Here is an 11,248-nt window from a genome sequence, read left to right as displayed (position 1 = left end):
AAAGACTGGATGTGATGAAAAGGATGTTCTGTAGAGGAAGTTTAATGAACAAGGCACTTTCTGGGCCACAGATGAGAGATAGGTGCATAGGCAGTGCTGGTCTCAGTTTTAAGATGGCAGCAGGCAGTGGACATTTCTGCTTCTCAGAGCCCATCTTGATGCAAGTTTCTGCTTTAGAGTAAGAGGCTTTCTGAAGCATTTAATTGGCCCTATATCTCTGAAATCCTTACAATCAGACCCACAGCTTCATCCTCATCATATCTGCCTCATGTCTGCAGGAGATAAGAGACAACTTAAAAGCTGCCGTTGCAGGCTTCTGGATCTCCATGCACATTCTTAAGTGAATATTTGCTTTTGTGGGGTGCAAGCCAGTTGTTGTAGTCAGTTGTCAACTAACGGTGTATAACAACCTATCAGTTGAAAGCTAGTGAAAAATCACTAGCTACCAATACAGCACTGGCTTTTCTTGATCCCAGGCCTGAGGGATGGCTGAAGTGGCTTTGCTTTGTAGTTAGCCATATGGATTTAGCCTCAGGTCAAGTTCATTTCTGTCCCACTTGTTTCATTCTGAAAACCAGGCTGAAGATCAGCAACTAGCAGGGATAAGCTCTTCTAACAGCAATCTTGGGGCCATAGAAGTAAGTTTGTTTATCTATCTATCTGTCCAACTAACTATCATTCATCTATTTATTTAATAATATACACATTTTTATTAAATAAAAAGATGATCATTTATGGGCTTCACTTGTGGCTGGGTTGGTAAAGAATCCTCCTTCAATGCAGGAGACCTGGGTTCAATACCTGGGTTGTGAAAATCCCCTGAAGAAGGGAAAGGCTACCCATTCCAGTATTCTGGCCTGGAGAATTCCATGGACTCTATAGTCCATGGGGTCACAAAGAGTCAGACACAACTGAGTGGCTTTCACCTTCACTTTCATTCAGTTCAGTTCATTTCAGACGCTCAGTCATGTCTGACCCTTTGCAACCCCATGGACTGCAGCATGCCAGGCTCCCTGTCCATCACCAACTCCTGGAGTTTACTCAAACTCATGTCCATTGAGTCAGCGATGCCATTCGACCATCTCATCCTCTGTCGTCCCCTTCTCCTCTTGCCCTCAAACTTTCCTAGCATCAGGGTCTTTTCAAATGAGTCAGTTCTTTGCATCAGGTGGCCAAAGTATTGGAGTTTCAGCTTCAACATCAGCCCTTCTAATGAACATTCAGGACTGATTTCCTTTGGGATGGACTGGTTAGATCTCCTTGCAGTCTCAAGAGTCTTCTCCAACACCACAGTTCAAAAGCATCAATTCTTCAGCACTCAACTTTATTTATAGTCCAACTCTCACATCCATACATGACCACTGGAAAAACCATAGCCTTGACTAGACAGACCTTTGTCGGCAAAGTAATGTCTCTGCTTTTTAATATGCTGTCTAAGTTGGTCATAACTTTTCTTCCAAGGAGTAAGTGTCTTTTAATTTCATGGCTGCAGTCACCATCTACAGTGATTTTGGAGCCCCCCAAAATAAAGTCTGTCACTGTTTTGACAGTTTTTCCATCTATTTGCCATGAAGTGATGGGACCAGATGCCATGATCTTTGCTTTCTGAATGTTGAGCTTTATGCCAACTTTTTCACTGTCTCTTTCATTTTCATCAAGAGGCTCTTTAGTTCTTCTTCACTTTCTGCCATAAGGGTGGTATCATCTGAATATCTGAGGTTGTTGATATTTCTCTCAGCAATCTTGATTCCAGCTTGTGCTTCATCCAGCCCAGCATTTCTCATGATGTGCTCTGCATATAAGTTAAATAAGCAGGGTGACAATATACAGCCTTGAAGTACTCCGTTTCCTATTTGGAACCAGTCTGTCATTCCATTTCCAGTTCTAACTGTTGCCTCCTGACCTACATACAGATTTCTCAGGAGGCAGGTTAGGTGGTCTGGTATTCTCATCTCTTTCAGAATTTTCCACAGTTTATTGTGGTCCACACAGTCAAAGGCTTTGACAAAGTTAATAAAGCAGAAATAGATGTTTTTCTGGGAAAAAAAAACTTTCACTTTCATACAAAATTTATAAAATATATAATAAAATACATTTATTATTACATTATTTATTGATTATAAAAATACATACTCATTTAACACTTCTTTTCACATCACATTCATTTGCTCACATTCCATTGGCCAAAGCAAGAGACATGGCCAAGCCCAAAGTCAAGGGGATACGAAATACATCCATCCCAGGGGGAGGGTACAGTATAAGTGCCTGGCATTAAACTTCTTGACTCTGAGTGGCTAACTTTAAGCTTTTAATTGCCAAGGCATCCATTTCAAAGACGTATTACCAGCTGTATGGCAGAGCTACTAGTAAAACAAACAGGTAAGAAACTAACTTTTCCCGCCCATGATGTTCTAATAGAAGCCCTGGGTAACCTACATACCACTTGAGAGATCTCCCCCTCCCCACCTGGGCCCTAATTGCTACTCATTTGTTTTAAATTCGCCAATAAAGAGTAAAGCCATAGACTCCCCACCTTCAAACTCAACAATGGCAGAGCCACAAGTCTTCCTTTCCACCTGCAACTTCACTGTGTGGCCCTTCTGCATGCCGTGTATCCTCTAGGACTTGTGAGTAATTTATCTTTTTTTTTTTTTTCCAAAGTTTCTAATTGCTGATGCTGTGGTACATCTTGCAATCATAGTAAGAAACCGAAGGGCCAGTCTAACCATAACATTGTTTCCCTTCCCAGACATGTCTGTTCTGGCTCAGGACAGGTATACTTTCTCAAATGAGTGCTCCGGGCATTCCTAGCCAACAGCATCATTATTGATAGGCAAATTGATACAAAAACATCAGGGGAGGTTAGTGAAGAGGGATGGAACAATAAGCCTTCTACCAGACCAGGTGAGGCTACAACCTTTGTGGTGGTTTATTCATTAAGTTAAGTCCAACTCTTGCAACCCCATGGACAGTAGCCCTCCAGACTTCTCTGTCCATGGGATTCTCCGGGCAAGAGAACTGTACTGGGTTGCCATTTCCTTTTCCATGGGATCTTTCCCACCTAGGAATAGAACCTGGATCTCCTGCATTGCAGGCAGATTCTTTACCAACTGAGCTACAAGGGAATCTTTGTAATTACTAGGATTTCCATAGTGACTAAATGCTATAGACACTGGCTCTCCCATTGTTGTGCCCTACACTTGCACTTCATCCCATGTTACCGCAGATAATATGAAATACCATGAGATTATCACGTGCCTTAGGTTACTGGTGTCCTCCTCACCTTCCCACCTCCCTGCGCGTAACAATGTTATTCAAGTCCTCATCCAATATTAAGAACTACCCAATCCCAGAAACACATTTTGAGAGTCTGTTTCCTGGTGACTCAGAAGGTAAAGAATTCACCTGCAATGCAGGAGATCCTTTGATCCCTGAGTCAGGAAGATCCCCTGCAGAAGGTAGCGGCAACCCACTCCAGTATTCTTGCCTGGAGAATCCCATGGACAGAGGAACCTGGTGGGCTACAGACCAGCCAGAGTTGCAGAGTCAGACACAAGTGAGTGATTAACACTTTCCTGAAACTACTCCTGGTACCAATCACATTGTCAGAAGCAGAAAATAATGTTATACCTGGTTTATGTTCATAATACTTTGTGCACAATCATACTAAATATTCAAATTTTATACATCCAATAGATAGGCAAGAATTGATGTTGTAAAAAATACACCCAATCCCTCTATAAATCTCACTGTTCAAAAAACACATGCAAAATTTTGGCTCTATTCCCTGCTCAAATTTTTGTAACAAATATTGAAAATCCTCAAGCTTGCTAAGAGTTTTAAAGACACAGGCTTATATTATGCAAATTCTATACATTTAGTGCTAATCAAAAATTGTGTCTGTGAGGAATTGCAAAATAAAATATATATGAAAGCATAGTAATAATTGAAAAATTTGGTTTATTAAGGTAAGTTGTAGCTGAAACTCCTCAATCGCCCAAGAATGTTATAAATATATCATCTTTGTGAAAAGAAACAATAAAAGATAAAGGGTACTTCACTGATGAAAACGAGAATTTTGAAGAAAAGTTCTTCAAAAAGACTCCATGCTTCAGTGCTTAGTCACTTAGTCGATTCTTTGCTACCCAATGAACTGTAGCCTGCCAGTCTCCTCTGTCCATGGGGTTTTTCAGGCAAGAATACTGGAGTGGGATGCTATCTCCTCCTCCAGGGTAACTTTCCAACCTAGAGATTTGTACTAGATATCTAACTGCTCATTGTTTTAGGAAAAAGAATGAGAATAAAGTCTAACCTCAAAAAATCCCTTAGGCTTCCCTAGTGGCTCAGATGGTTAAGGATCTGCCTGCAATGCAGGAGAGACCTGGGTTTGATTCCTGGGTTGGGAAGATCCCCTGGAGAAGGGAATGGCAACCTACTCCAGTATTTCTTGCCTGGAAAATCCCATGGACAGAGTAGCCTGGCAGGCTACAATCTACGAGGTCACAAAGAGTCGGACACAGCTGAGTGACTAACATATATATCAAAAAATCCCTTAGATTGTCGAACAATTAGTTTCTTTAGTGTCATATCTCAGATTTTTTTTAAAAGTATGAAATACAGATGTCTCTTTCTTATAAACTTACAGCATAAACAATTCATGAAAATATGCATACTAATCAAAAAATGTCTGTTTTCTGCCCAAGGAGGTGTCCTGGCTCTGACGAGTGAGATTATCTCTGATGAAAATGTGATTACCACATTTGGCAATGAGGAGACACTGCTATGAACCTTTAATTCACCATCTGTTTGTTCTTACAAACTGGACACCTTAAAAGTCTTCAACACACACATGCAAACAAAGCATATTGTATTATAATCTGCGTGATGATCAACTCATTATTTCCACCTGGTGCTGAAGTGCATCTCCTCAAGGAAAAGGATGTGGAGGGCTCTGGAGCGTGAATCCAGTGCTAACCAACACAGAGGGGCTGTGAGAACAGAAGTCTTCTACTGCACACGAGGGTGCTTCCTGTCCTGTTTGGGAGGGTCTGAGGACATCCGAATGGCTCTGTTCTTTCCTAACTCTGCCTTCAGGTAAAGCTGCCGCTGCTGCTGCTGCTGCTAAGTCGCTTCAGTTGTGTCCGACTCTGCAACCCCATAGATGGCAGCCCACCAGGCTCCCCCGTCCCTGGGATTTTCCAGGCAAGAACACTGGAGTGGGTTGCCATTTCCTTCTCCAATGCAGGAAAGTGAAAAGTGAAAGGGAAGTTGCTCAGTTGTGTCTGACTCTTCGCTACCCCATGGACTGCAGCCTACCAGGCTCCTCCGTCCATGGGATTTTCCAGGCAAGAGTACTGGAATGGGTTTCCATTGCCTTCTCCATCAGGTAAAGCTAGAAACATATATTATATCCCCCAGGGACTGCAAGGACAGGATAAGAAAGGAGTTGGATGACTCTCCGGCACTCAGGCGTGATGGATGTGAAGACACAATCTGCCGACAGAGTGGGAGCTCAAATCATGGCTGAGATGACCAGAAGCAATTACTGGCACAGTTGCAACCTTCCTTGACAGCTTTTCCCTTCTCTCCCAATAAATATTTCTTTAGGGGTGGGGGCTGGGAATCAGTTATAAAACCCCTACAAGGGAAATGATATATACAATAGGTCTAGCTCAGGAACTTTATTTTCCATAGATTGACTTGGTTTCCATTTTGAACTTCCCTTCAGCCAAATAACAGGAAACAAATCCAATTTCTTTAGGGTTAATGCCAGGAGACCATGTGTCCTGATTTGCCTGGGATGGTCCTGGCTTACATTATATTTTCCCAGCCTGATTATAAGTGCTCTCAAATGTGTCTTGTTGTCTGTATGTGGTCACCCTGCTAATCACTCCCCAACCCCAGGTCATCTCAGAGTTCTCAGAGGCTTACATGCTTTGGCATAGGAGAAGGGGACAGGTTAAATTATATAAGCTCTCTCAGAAGTGCCCATCTTTTGGCCTGTATAGATAAGCAGGTGTGGGGCCTAGGACTTTCTTCCACCTCTCTGCCATGCCTGGGGATTAGCATCTTTTCAAATATGTCCACATACTCTAGGGGAATTCACCTGCACTCACCACCCCAGGACCAGGTATCAGACAACTGTGGACAGTTCCTATGCTCCAGAACTCAATAATATTTAAACTAGACAATCCTAAACCTGCTTGCCCTGCCTTTCCTGGTTTTCCCAAGAAACTGCAATAAATGTTCTTATATCCTGTTTTTCCCCTCCCTCTGCCTCCTGACTGGCCCTGGTGCCTCCTTGTGTGGCCCTACATGGTATGGTATGAGCTTCCGCTTAGGAACTATGAGTAACGAACTATCTTCATCATCTAATCTGTTGGCCTTATTATCACTCAAATCTTCTATTAATACACTGGATACACTCTTTTTGTCTTTCCTCCAACCAGGGGCATCTTTTGTAGTTAAGCAGGTTTAGAATGAAATTTTACTTTCCTCCTGCTACTGGTCAAATATTTTGTCTGAATATCATGCCCCAACCATTAAATGTCAGAGGCCACAGGTCTTTCTTGCTCTCAGCCTTGTCTATGATGTGTGCTCAGTCACTCAGTCATGTCCGTCTATTTGCAACACCGTAGGCTGTAGTCCACCAGGCTCCTCTGCCTCGTCTATAGGCATAATCTTTATTGAATGCAAAGGGGAAAAGGAAATACTAAGTGAAAAATTCAGAAATTAATGCCAGAAATATCCTGTTACAGCTTTGTGTTTGCTTTCAGGAATGTGAAGCTTTTCCAAAGACAGTTCTGAAGGGAGAGAAGCCCAGGAAAGAGTACACAGGAAATGGTAAGCTGAATCTTGAAGTTCATAGGAAAGAAAGTAAAGGCTTACAGGAATGAGGCTGTGGCTGAAGGTATCCTTAAGGATTTCCATGGAAATGAGGGCTACCAAAAGTTCAGTAAATTGATCAAAATGCTCACATAATGGGATTTCTGCATGTAGACTATTTTTAAAAGAACTAGTTTCTCCTATGCTCCAGCTCTAAGAAGAAGTCTGTGATTAAAGTAAGTTCTGCCAGTAATGTTGACTTCTGAATACCAAAAAGTTCTTTTAAAAGGCTTTGGGTATAAAAAAAGAAGCACAAAAAGGGCTATTCTAAGTACGTGTGTATGTTTTTCCATTCTCCCTCTTCCATCCCCCCACCCTGGTAAATGTATATTGAGTAGTTCATTTAATAGAAGCTTTCTTGAAAACCACAGTCCATGTGGTAAGGTTTGTTTTACATGGGTCACTAATATGGAAAGCTTTGATACCTTCTGTTGAAAGTAGAGCAGTCAATTAATTCCATGAGTGTGAACTTGGCATCATATCCAATTTACCCTTAGGGGAAAGCTGCCAGCTTTCCAAATACTGGTTTCTAAATAAAATACTCGGTTCCCTGACTTTAAGTCAAAGCATGTTGCTTTAATTCATGAAGCATGAACTAAAATTCTACTCTCTGTAATCTTATTTCCTATAAAGGAGTCTTGGGGAAAATGTGGCTTCAGAAGGATAGGAATTCTAACTTCTTACAGAGAGATGCATGCCTATCTTGCTCAGCCTTTGTATTAGTCAGGATATGATGGGTTATGCTGCAGTAACAAACAATTCAAAATCTCAGTGGCTTCAAGCAAAAAATAGATGTAATTTCTCCCTCATCCAATATTTCCATCAGGGGTTGGCAGCTGTGCTCTTTTCTGCCTAATCTCTCAGTGATCTGTGGTGATGGAAAAACCGTATTTCAAGTCTTGCCTCTTTCTATGCCAGAGAGAGAACATTCTGGAGGAGCTTGAACTTGCTAGTACATGCTCCAACCCACACCTCATTGGCCAATGCTGGTCTCGTGACCCCACTAAAGCATGACAGAGCCAGAAATTCAATCTCTATGAGTCCAGAGGAGAGGATAACTGGATCTGGGGGAGTTGCCCCTATAACTACCAGAGGTCTTTTTAAGAGAACCAACTTGAAGTATACAAATACACAGTAGACCCCACTGTGTTGCCTGTGGGGTATATTCCATAGCTCTTCCAAGGGTCCAAACCACTTTTATTTCACCCTCAGTAGTTAATCCTTGTTTCCTCTTGTCTTCATTTTAGAATTCTCTAAGCATTGAATTTTAGACGCCAATTAATTAATGGCATCCTGTCCAATTAATCGAGAAGCTTGCACACATAAATGCACATTATAAACACCTGGGAAACTTTGCAAAACATTAATATCCAAGCACCACCCAAAAACCAATGTCAGAATGTTTGGGGTATGAGAGTAGCACACACTCATCATTACCTTTTAAAGTCCCACATGTGAATCAAAAGTGCAGCAGAAAAAAGCACTGTTGCAATGGCTTGAATTAATAGCTTCGTGTTTGTCTCAGCACTAACACTTCAGAAGCCTCAAGAATGAAACACACTAAATGTATGAACTCGTTTCCCCTGTTTGAGCAAGAGGAATTCTGCCCTCAGATCCTACAGTGCATTTCTTAGCAGAGGAAGAACACACATCCAAATATATTCCATCGGATGTCAACCATTGATCTTCCCACCATGAAGTCAAGTTTCTAGGAAACATTAGTTATAGAAGTGAGATAAGAGAGCCAATTAGTTGAATTTAGAAACTTGAAATCATCCTATCCATCCTAGTCAACTATTATTGGGTCAAATATCACCCCCAAATTTAGAAACTCAGAGTAAGAGCAATCACTTATTTTGCTGACAAATCTGAATACAACATGCTCTAGGTAGTGTGTCATCTGGGGTCACTCACCTGAGCTGTGCTAGCAACCCCAAAAATAGCTCCCTCCTTCCCTGGAGAGCCGCTACTGGCTACCTGTCCCTCTCCATGAGGCTTCTCCGTGAGGCACCTTGTGCTTTCCCACAACATGGCTGGATTCCAAGGGAAAAAAGCTCAAGAGAATCAGGTCAAAAATGTAATGCCTTTCATAACCTACAAGTCACTATCCAGTCACAGGTCCACCCACATTCTAGTGGAGGAATGAGAGACCCCACCTCTCAATAGAATCTCAAAATCACACTGTACACATCGTACGTGGATGGGAGATGTTATTGAAACCATTTCTAAAAATACATTCTTCTATATATTCTCAATCATTTTCCAAATGATTAGCAGAATTCTATAATGATTTTAAAATCACTAGCTCTGGGATAAAACTTACAAGCTCTTTACACTGAATGCATGAACTTGATTGGTTTCCTACCCACCTACCATCACTTATGGCTCAATTTTCCATCATAAATGGGAATGAAGATAATAAAAATAATAGCTACCTCACATGCAAGATGATTATAGATGCTGTTACTTTCCCACCTTACACCTATTTTGATAGATAGAGTGCCTGATGAACTATGGAATGAGGTTCAAGACATTGTACGGGAGACAGGGATCAAGACCATTCCCATAGAAAAGAAATGCAAAAAAGCAAAATGGCTGTCTGGGGAGGCCTTACAAATAGCTGTGAAAAGAAGAGAAGTGAAAAGCAAAGGAGAAAAGGAAAGATATAAACATCTGAATGCAGAGTTCCAAAGAATAGCAAGAAGAGATAAGAAAGCCTTCTTCAGCGATCAATGCAAAGAAATAGAGGAAAACAACAGAATGGGAAAGACTAGAGATCTCTTCAAGAAAATCAGAGATACCAAAGGAACATTTCATGCAAAGATGAGCTCGATAAAGGACAGAAATGGTATGGACCTAACAGAAGCAGAAGATATTAAGAAGAGGTGGCAAGAATACACAGAAGAACTGTACAAAAAAGATCTTCACGACGCAGATAATCACGATGGTGTGATCACTCACCTAGAGCCAGACATCCTGGAATGTGAAGTCAAGTGGGCCTTAGAAAGCATCACTACGAACAAAGCTAGTGGAGGTGATGGAATTCCAGTTGAGCTGTTCCAAATCCTGAAAGATGATGCTGTGAAAGTGCTACACTCAATATGCCAGCAAATTTGGAAAACTCAGCAGTGACCACAGGACTGGAAAAGGTCAGTTTTCATTCCAATCCCAAAGAAAGGCAATGCCAAAGAATGCTCAAACTACTGCACAATTGCACTCATCTCACACGCTAGTAAAGTAATGCTCAAAATTCTCCAAGCCAGGCTTCAGCAATATGTGAACCGTGAACTTCCTGATGTTTAAGCTGGTTTTAGAAAAAGCAGAGGAACCAGAGATCAAATTGCCAACATCCGCTGGATCATCGAAAAAGCAAGAGAGTTCCAGAAAAACATCTATTTCTGCTTTATTGACTATGCCAAAGCCTTTGACTGTGTGGATCACAATAAATTGTGGAAAATTCTGAAAGAGATGGGAATACCAGACCACCTGACCTGCCTCTTGAGAAACTGTATGCAGGTCAGGAAGCAACAGTTAGAACTGGACATGGAACAACAGACTGGTTCCAAATAGGAAAAGGAGTTCATCAAGGCTGTATATTGTCACCCTGTTTATTTAACTTATATGCAGAGTACATCATGAGAAATGCTGGACTGGAAGAAACACAAGGTGGAATCAAGATTGCTGAGAGAAATATCAATAACCTCAGATATACAGATGACACCACCCTTATGGCAGAAAGTGAAGAGGAACTCAAAAGCCTCTTGATGAAAGTGAAAGTGGAGAGTGAAAAAGTTGACTTAAAGCTCAACATACAGAAAACGAAGATCATGGCATCCGGTCCCACCACTTCATAGGAAATAGATGGGGAAACAGTGGAAACAGTGTCAGACTTTATTTTTTGGGGCTCCAAAATCACTGCAGATGGTGACTGCAGCCATGAAATTAAAAGATGCTTACTCCTTGGAAGGAAAGTTATGACCAACCTAGATCGCATATTCAAAAGCAGAGACATTACTTTGCCAACAAAAGTTCGTCTAGTCAAGGAGACGTTGAGAGTTGGACTGTGAAGAAGGCTGAGAGCCGAAGAATTGATGCTTTTGAACTGTGGTGTTGGAGAAGACTCTTGAGTCCCTTGGACTGCAAGGAGATCCAACCAGTCCATTCTGAAAGAGATCAGCCCTGGGATTTCTTTGGAAGGAATGATGCTAAAGCTGAAACTCCAGTACTTTGGCCACCGCATGCCAAGAGTTGACTCATTAGAAAATGAGTCATCTCATTTGATACTGGGAGGGATTGGGGGCAGGAGGAGAAGGGGAAGAGAGAGGATGAGATGGCTGGATGGCATCACTGACTCGATGGACGT

The 11,248-nt window shown here is 41.7% G+C and overlaps 1 long non-coding RNA gene across 2 annotated transcripts; it reads left to right on the top strand.

Annotated features, from left to right (window-relative positions):
• Positions 1–2,510: 2,510 nt before the first annotated feature.
• On the top strand, positions 2,511–9,705 carry LOC147350120 (uncharacterized). 2 transcript variants are annotated; one of them, XR_015149090.1, is made up of 4 exons: positions 2,511–2,627; positions 4,704–5,094; positions 6,777–6,843; positions 9,380–9,705. It is a non-coding gene; the product is annotated as an uncharacterized LOC147350120 (long non-coding RNA). The 2 variants fall into 2 exon arrangements; XR_015149091.1 differs by lacking the exons at positions 6,777–6,843; positions 9,380–9,705 and adding an exon at positions 5,419–5,550.
• Positions 9,706–11,248: the final 1,543 nt, after the last annotated feature.

The sequence above is a fragment of the Bos grunniens genome, chromosome 20 (genome assembly GCF_055505025.1).
Source record: "Bos grunniens cultivar Pamir isolate PY7600 chromosome 20, Bosgru_T2T1.0, whole genome shotgun sequence".
Lineage (NCBI taxonomy): Eukaryota > Metazoa > Chordata > Mammalia > Artiodactyla > Bovidae > Bos > Bos grunniens.
Note: the sequence above shows the minus strand (reverse complement) of the source record. Positions and strands in the feature narration are given on the sequence as shown.